Source organism: Odocoileus virginianus, chromosome 28 (assembly GCF_023699985.2).
Source record: "Odocoileus virginianus isolate 20LAN1187 ecotype Illinois chromosome 28, Ovbor_1.2, whole genome shotgun sequence".
NCBI lineage: Eukaryota > Metazoa > Chordata > Mammalia > Artiodactyla > Cervidae > Odocoileus > Odocoileus virginianus.
This window is the reverse complement of record NC_069701.1, coordinates 26994958-27003405: the sequence shown is the minus strand read 5'-3', so window position 1 is coordinate 27003405 and position 8448 is coordinate 26994958.

Here is an 8448-nt window from a genome sequence, read left to right as displayed (position 1 = left end):
TCCCTCTAAGGTCTAAGCTTCAAAAAACAAAACTCAGCAATGTGCTTGATGGAGATACCATCAAGCTCCCACAGTTCCCTTGAGGCCTCTCAGAGCTCCCTCAAGGTTTAGCTCCTGAGTAAAGTCAGAAGGAGCAATCACATCCACATGCTCAAGGTTGAATCTGTTTAATGATCAATAAAAAACTAATATTTACTCACCACAGCAGGCTTAGGGTAAATATTCAAAGCATGAGTGCTGAATTGAATTAAATAAATTATGTAATCTCTGTATTCATTTATACGATTATGTGTTGAGACTTTGCTCTGTGTGATGACTCTTCTAGGGATGTAAGGATAGAGAAGTAAATCAGACTTACATTTTTGCTCCAAGGATCTAAAGCGTTAGTGAAGGAGATAATGTATACATCCATGATGGTAACAGAATATAAAATTATAAATGACATAAACATGATATAGACAGGTACTGTGTAACCTCAGTGGAAGGAAACATAGCCGGGTATGGGGTAAAGCATAGAAGATTTTCTGGAGGAACAACCTCATCACGAAATGAGAGAGAGACGTGTGGTAGGGAATATTATGCTGGCCAAAATGTCCGTTTCAGTTTTCAGTAGGATGTTATAGAAAAACCTGAACAAAGTTTTTGGCCAGCCCAATGTATCATTAAGCCATGTGGTGGTGGAACAATGGCGAAATGGATGCAAAGAAAAAAAAAACTGAAAAGATGAAGTGTGAACTTGTGATGACCAGTGAATATCATGAATATCAAGTACTGGTGTACAGTTGGGAGCTGAAGCCACTGTAGGAGAAACCACTGTAGTGGGCATCAGATAGAGTTCGATCCATCTCTCCCTTGATGTGTAAGCTCTTCGAGTGTGCATTCTGTGTCCTGTGTCTTTACGCCTAGCACAGTGCTTGGTAAAATGTAGAAACTCTAAACAAGTCCATTGAATTGAACTCCCAAACCAGACGAAGCAATGACAGATACACAGGGTCTACCCAGTATTGTCTTTTGAGCAAGGAAGAGACTGCAGAATCTTGGGGTGGATGGCATCTTAGACTCAGTACTGGAGTCTTAGACTCAGTCCTGGAGTTCCCGTTATCTAACTAAGTGACCTTTGGTGAGGCAAGCAACCTCTTTAACTTTTAGTAAACTGATCTATGAAATAAGGATTTTGAATAAACCTCGCTTCCTATGGGAATACTCTATGATTTATGAAATCAGTACTTATTTACAAGGGATCAGTAGGTATTGCCAGTGTGTTTGGGTTCTTTATGCATAGCAGACTTCGTGTGTTTATTTTTTCCAAATGAGATATAGTGTCATCAGAGGGCCTTAAATATATAAGGACCCATCAGAGGAGAGAGCAGGCCTTCTCTCCCTGCAAGGATTCCCTCTGTAGGTCCCATCAGTGCCTGAGTGCCAGCTGCAGAGGCGCCTTCAGTAATGAAGACATTTATTCCATTGACCCTTATTCCTGATCCCACCAGTAAATCTTCAACACCTCTTTAACAGCATCTGCTAACCATATGGTCTTTCAAATGCTTTCTATTTTAAGTCCAAATATAACTAGGAAAAAAAATAGGTAATGCTGATCCTTCTCTCTCCTCCTCCCTTTTTTTTCAGCTCAAATTGTGCTTTTAGCCTGATTGTCAAGTGATTTGTGGTTATACCACAGTATGATATGTTAAAATTGAGTATTAATCACACTAAGAGTCAGTATTTAAAATATTTTCTTACAGTTTACTTCCTTTTACTGTCATATCTACTGTGTGGAGCCAATTAAGGTCATGAGTCTCATTTTCTCTGCTCAAGTTCATTATTGACTTATACCAAAATGGAGAATTGCAGGGATTCCAAAATGTGTATAGTTGAGATTCCAAAATATAAATGTCAGAAATATAAGTTTAACAAGCAGATTTTTAAAAAATATATTTTAATAGAATAAGTCTGGATGTTACACTCAAGAGGCCTGGATTTCACCCCTGCTGCTATTCTTTTTCTTCTGTGTGATCTTGGGCAAATCATATAGTCACCCCGGACCTCAGTTCCCTTATCTTCAAGAAAGGAGAATAAAAATGTCAATTGATCTATCATACCACTAATATTAAATAAATAATGTGGGTATACTGTTTCACAGTCTGAAAAGCATCAGACATATGGGAGAGATCACAGATGGCAACAATACCAAACATTCCCAGACATTCTATGTTTCTACTTCCTTTCAATTATTTTTCCTAGTTTCACTGAGACATAACTGACACACAACATTAAACTTAAGTTTAAGGTATACAACATAAAGTCATCCATGGTGGCTCAGTGGTAAAGAGCCCACCTGCCGATGAAGGAGACACAGGTTTGATTCCTGGGTTGGGAAGATCTCCTGGAGAACAAAATGGCAACCCACTCCAGTATTCTTGCCTGGGAAATCCCATGGACAGAGGAGCCTGTTGGGGTACAGTCCATGGGGTCATAAAAGAGTGGGACACAACTGAGTCACTAAACAATATACAACTTAAAGCTTCAATGCTTTGATACAGGTACATATTGTAATGTGATCACCACAATGTCTAGTCAACATCCATAACTTCACATAGTTACAATTTTTTTCTTGTGATGGGAATTTTTAAGATCTACTCCTTTAGCGAATATGACCCAGCAATTCCACTTCTGAGTATATATGTGAAGGAAATGAAATCACTATCTCAAATAGATATCTACACTCCTATATTTATTGCAGCATTATTTGCAATAGGTAAGACATGGAAAACAACCTAAGTATTCATCTGTGAATGAATGTAAAAAGAAAAGGCAAGATACATATACACTCACATGCACAAATACTATTTAGCCGTAAGAAAGAAAGAAATCCTGCCATTTCAAAACAATACAGATGGACCTTGAGGACATTATGCTAAGTGAAGTAAGTCAGACAAAGACAAATACGATATGATCTCACTTTTATCTAAGGAAATCATGAAAACAGATCTGACTGGTGATTACCCCAAGATGAGGGATAAAGGATGGGGGGATGTGATCAAGGTGGTCAGAGGGTACAAACTTAAAGTTATAACATAAATTCTGGGAATGAAATGTACAACATAACAACTATAGTTAACATTATTGTATCACATACTTGAAAGTTCCTTCAAATATTTCTGCTATTTACAGTTAGATAATTTCTATCTAAGCTACCTTATACCAATTTTCCTGTCCTGCAAACCCACACCTTTAGACTTCATTTTAGAATCTGGGAAGTAAAATGCTATTTTTCACTAGGAATCAAAGAACAACTCCTCTGGCTTTTAGTCAAAACTGCACTAAGTGTCGGCGGCTTTCTTGACAGTTTAAGAGTGTACTTTTTGTCCTTCTTTTCCTCACATGTTAGCCTTTGTTGTAGACTCTGCTAAGTGTGTGTATTCCTAAGCCTTTGTGTATTTGCATTAGTGGACAACGGTCTTTTTGCCCACCTTGGTGCTCACTTGTGTCTACTGACCCTCAGGTTTCTCCAAAAACCTCTATTCTCTAAGCTTAGCACCCAGTCCACTGCTCATCAAAACCTGATGATCACAGTACAGAATGCATGATAATATTAACATAGTTATAAATCACACAGACTAGGCACACTTCACAGGCTGAGTTTTATAAATTATTCTATTAACTAATACATTTTTAGTGAATATTCATTGGGAGCTTACTAGGTATTGGGAACTGTGATCAGTCTTGTTTCATTTGTCACACACAAGTTTGAAAATGGCACTGGCGGTAAAGCATCTGCCTGCTAAGGCAGGAGACGCAAGAGATGTGTGTTCGATCCTTGGGTTGGGAAGATCCCCTGGAGGAGAAAATGGCAACCCACTCCAGTATTCTTGCCTGGAGAATCCCATGGACAGAGGAGCCTGGCGGGCTACAGTCCATGGGGTCACAGAGAGTCAGACACAACTTAGTAACTAAATAACAACAACGTGGGTTTGAGATACTAAGCTTCCCACTCACAATACCCCACCTGGGTGGGTCACCCTTACATTTGTCATTACTTGTGAGGGGCTGTTTCTGTGCCATTTGGGGTCTGAGGGGATAGAAATGGAAGTGGGCAGATGCTAATCATCCTTTCCTAGGAGAGGAGAGAGAAGAGATTTAGCAGCTCAGGACAAAGCAGTCCTGAACAGGGAGTGGAGTCAAGGCCAACTGGGCTTATCCACACAACCGTCACCCATCCAGTCAGAGCTTCTGGGGCTTGTGGCTTCTGGAAGAAGAGCTTTCTCACACAGCTCAGCACTGTGAAGTGTTGGCCAGTGCTCAGAAATTAACCAGCTATGGTGTCAAGGGCTCACCTTCATTAGGGCCTATTTACGCTGATCAGTGCCCTAATGGGGGCCAGCTGTTTCCTGGATAAACCAGGCAGGGCTGTCCTAGGTCATGTGGGCAGCAGACACTCCTGCCTGCCTGGAGAGCCCTATTTCCACACCCACAGAGAACACACGTTAGGTAGGAGCACCTGGGATCACATCAGCTGCCCCACGCGGGGGCTGAAGACAGCGAGCTCCGGAGCAGACTCACCTTGTCAGTCCGCCATCTTTTTTTTTTTTTAACTTTTATTTTATATTAGAGTATAGCCGATTAGCAATGTCGTGATATTTTCAGGCAGACAGCCAAGGGACTCAGCCGTACATATATGTGTATCCATTCTCCTCCAAACTCCTCTCCCGTCTGGGCTGCCATAACATTGAGCAGAGTTTCCTGTGCTGGACAGTCCTTGAAGGTCCTTGTCCATCCTTTTCAGCTCTCCAGTGACTGTCCACATCCTAAAAACCATTTGTGGTCATCAGGCTGCCTAGTTAAAGAGAAGTATGATTATAAATGTTCTAACAGAACAATGCTGCTGCTGCTGCTAAGTCGCTTCAGTCGTGTCTGACTCTGTGTGACCCCACAGACGGCAGCCCACCAGGCTCCGCTGTCCCTGGGATTCTCCAGGCAAGAACACTGGAGTGGGTTGCCATTTCCTTCTCCAATGCATGAAAGTGAAAAGTGAAAGTGAAGTCGCTCAGTCGTGTCCGACTCTTAGCGACCCCATGGACTGCAGCCCACCAGGCCCCTCCGTCCATGGGATTTTTCAGGCAAGAGTAGTGGAGTGGGTTGCCATTGCCTTCTCCGAACAGAACAATGAGGGCTTCCCTCATAGCTCAGTTGGTAAAGAATCTGCCTGCAAGCAAGTTCAATCTGCAACAAGTAAGTTATAAAACAAGGGACCTTAGTCAATAAAGTCAAGGGCAAAACTCTTAAGTGTCTGAGCTTTCTGGGTGTCTGGGGTAGCAAACCTAATGGCCAGCTGTGAGACACAGTCTCAGTGTCACTCAAATCACCTCATTCTGCTAATTCTCTGGGGATAAATGAGAAAGCCCCCAGATTATAAGCTTTTAGGAACTGATTATCTTGCAGACCTAGGTCAGTCAGGGCAATGAGACACATCAAAGTGGTCTGTGGGTGATATTTATCCCTCTCATCTATACAAAATAGTGCCATCAAATTAATATGACAAACTTGTAACAGTCCATAACGATGCCTGGGTTTCCTCCTGTATAATTCTTATTTCTTCTAGTTAGAATGAGACTAACTGAGGCCTCTGCCTTCCACATTTTGGGGGGTATATAATGTACTTTTTAAAAAAGTTTTTTATTTTATATTACAGTATAGCCAATTAACAATGTTGTGATATTAATAGTTTCAGGTGGGCAGCAAAGGAACTCAGCCATGCATGTGCACGTATCCATTCTCCTCCAAACTCCCCTCCTATCCAAGCTGCCATGTAACACTTAGCAGAGTTCTCTGTGCTGTACAGTAGGACTTTATTGGTTACTTATTTTAAATATAGCAGTGTGCACATGTCCATCTCAAATTCCCTATCTCTTCCCTCTTATTACACTGTACTTTTATATATGGCAAACAGAGCTAAAATGCAGCAATTTCTTTTCAAATTAATGAAATTTAGATGTCACATTATGCTAACATGTGTGATCAATGACTCACAGGTGCACTTATTGGCAAAGTGAATCAACCACAAATGCCTTATTTGAAAAGAAAAAGATGTGTGCGTGTTTGTGTGTATGCATAATCTAATTACAGAAATCGAATTTCCACAGAATATGTTTTAACTTATAGAATCAATATGTTCAGATTTTGACATATTCCAAATAGAAATTTATTAGAAAATCATCATTTGGTTTCAAGCCATTTTATTCTTGGCCATATGTTCTGCATATGTTAGGCAGAGGAGATAAGAGATAGAACGTGACAAAGGGGGACAGCTAAAGCACCCCTCAAAACATTAAAGAATATTAACTTTTAACAGCAAAGGCAACATGTAGACTGTAATTGTAAATATATGAAATAGGTATGTATGTGTAAAATATGCAATAATTAAAATGGCTGCTTTCAGATGACAGGATTATGAGATTCCCACTATTACTACTACCTTCAATGTCATCTTTATGCTTTCCATTTAATAAAACTAAAGCACAAAGATCATTCAAAGTTGTCCCTCTGATCTCTTTCCAAACTAGATATTGATTCCAAAGCTTCTTCCCATGACCAGTATTCTGTTCTCCACCTTCTGCCTCTGTTGGTTCAAAACCTTGGCAGTTTCCGGAGGTGGGGGCAGACCTGAAAGTGGCCCCCACACAGGGGGAGCAAGAAGAGACAGTAGAGGCACTGGTGCAGCCTGGTTTGCTGTTGCTGTTTTTGTTCAGTCGCTAAGCTGTGTCCAACTCCTTGTGACCCTGTAAACTACAGCCCACCAGGCTCCTCTGTCCATGGGATTTTCCAGGCAAGAATACTGAATTGGGTCACCATTTACTTCTCCAGGGAGTCTTCCCGACCCAGGAATCCAACCCATGTCTCCTGCATTGGCAGGAGGATTCTTTACCACTTAGCCACCAGGGAAGCCATTTATAACTTAGGAACCCCTATACTCACCCCACCTGGGTCCCAGACCCCAAGGGTTGAGTATTCTCTTAGATTGGTTTGCAGGAACAGTTTGTTATCATTGAAATAGAATTCCCTGGGAAGCAGACTCTTACAGGAAGACTAGCATACAGGATTATGGGATAGATTTCAACATGAGTCGCAGGGTAAAGAAAACGGGGTTTGGGACAGAGAGAGGTTTAGTTCTAATGCAGCCACAACAAGGGTTTCAACAGATCCTGTGCACAGCTCTGAAGCTGAGAAGGCCATTTAGAGTTGTCTCAATTTAAGGTATTTAATAAGAAGGCTGGTCCTTTTAAATCCTTCCTTAATTAGTAAGTAGACAAGGGTCACTTCTGGGAGGGAGGAAGTAACAGCTTTGTTTAGCCAAATATAAGTTGTGGAGAGTCATTCAGGTTGCCCAAAATTAGAGTTTGGGGGAATGAATGTTTGATCCAAGAGTGGGGATCTGGTCTCTGAGAGGGGACCATGTCTTCTAACTGATAATTTGCCAATATGCTTAACACCTGTTAATGTGTTAAATTAATTAACATGCTACTTGTTTGCCTACATTTTCAGCATCACCGGGACTTCATTCCAAATATATAATAGGAACTATCTCACTTAACATGCAGTTGTGAGTAGTATGCATGTGTAGGTGAGTAAGTGCATCACATTTCAAAGTCTATGGAGATACCTGAAGAGACTGTGGTTGAAGTATTACCAGTGTGTATCTCCAGGCAGTGGGATTTTAGGTTTTTTTTTTTTTTTTTTTTTTTGCTTTTTTGAAACATATTCTTGAATTTTCTAGATAAAAATTTCAGGAAATAAGGCTATGAATTAAAAAACAAATAAGCAAACAAACAGAAGACAATAAGAAAAATAAACCAAAAAGTTTTGTTTTTTTTTTGGAGTGGCCAAGATAATATAGGGGTTTCCCTGGTGGCTCAACTGGTAAAGAATCTGCCTGCAACGTGGAAGGCCTGGGTTAAGTCCCTGGGTTGGAAAGATCCCCTGGAGAAGGGAACAGCTACCCACTCCAGTATTCTGGCCTAGATAATTCCATGTACTGTATAGTCCATGGGGTTGCAAAGAGTCAGACACGACTGACTGTTGTCTTTCAATTTCAAGATAACATAGTAGTGAAACCCCGAGTTTGCCTCCTTTCAAAGGCACGCCGAAATCACAACTATCCACAGAAAGCCATCAAAAAAAACCAAACAAACAAAACACCAAAACCTGGAACCCACCAGAAAAGACCTCTGACCACCAAAGACAGGAACCACAAGAAACCACAAGCAGACACGGGTAGGAGAAACAGGCACCCAGTATTCTCAAATCCCACACCAACGGGTGAGCGACCTACAAATGGGAGGGTAATTACATCCTCCGAAAGGTCTCCCACAGGAGTGAAAGTTCAGAGCCTCCCATCAGGCTCCCCAGCCCGGAGGTCCAGCACCAGTAAGATGAGCCCCCAGAGCATTTGGC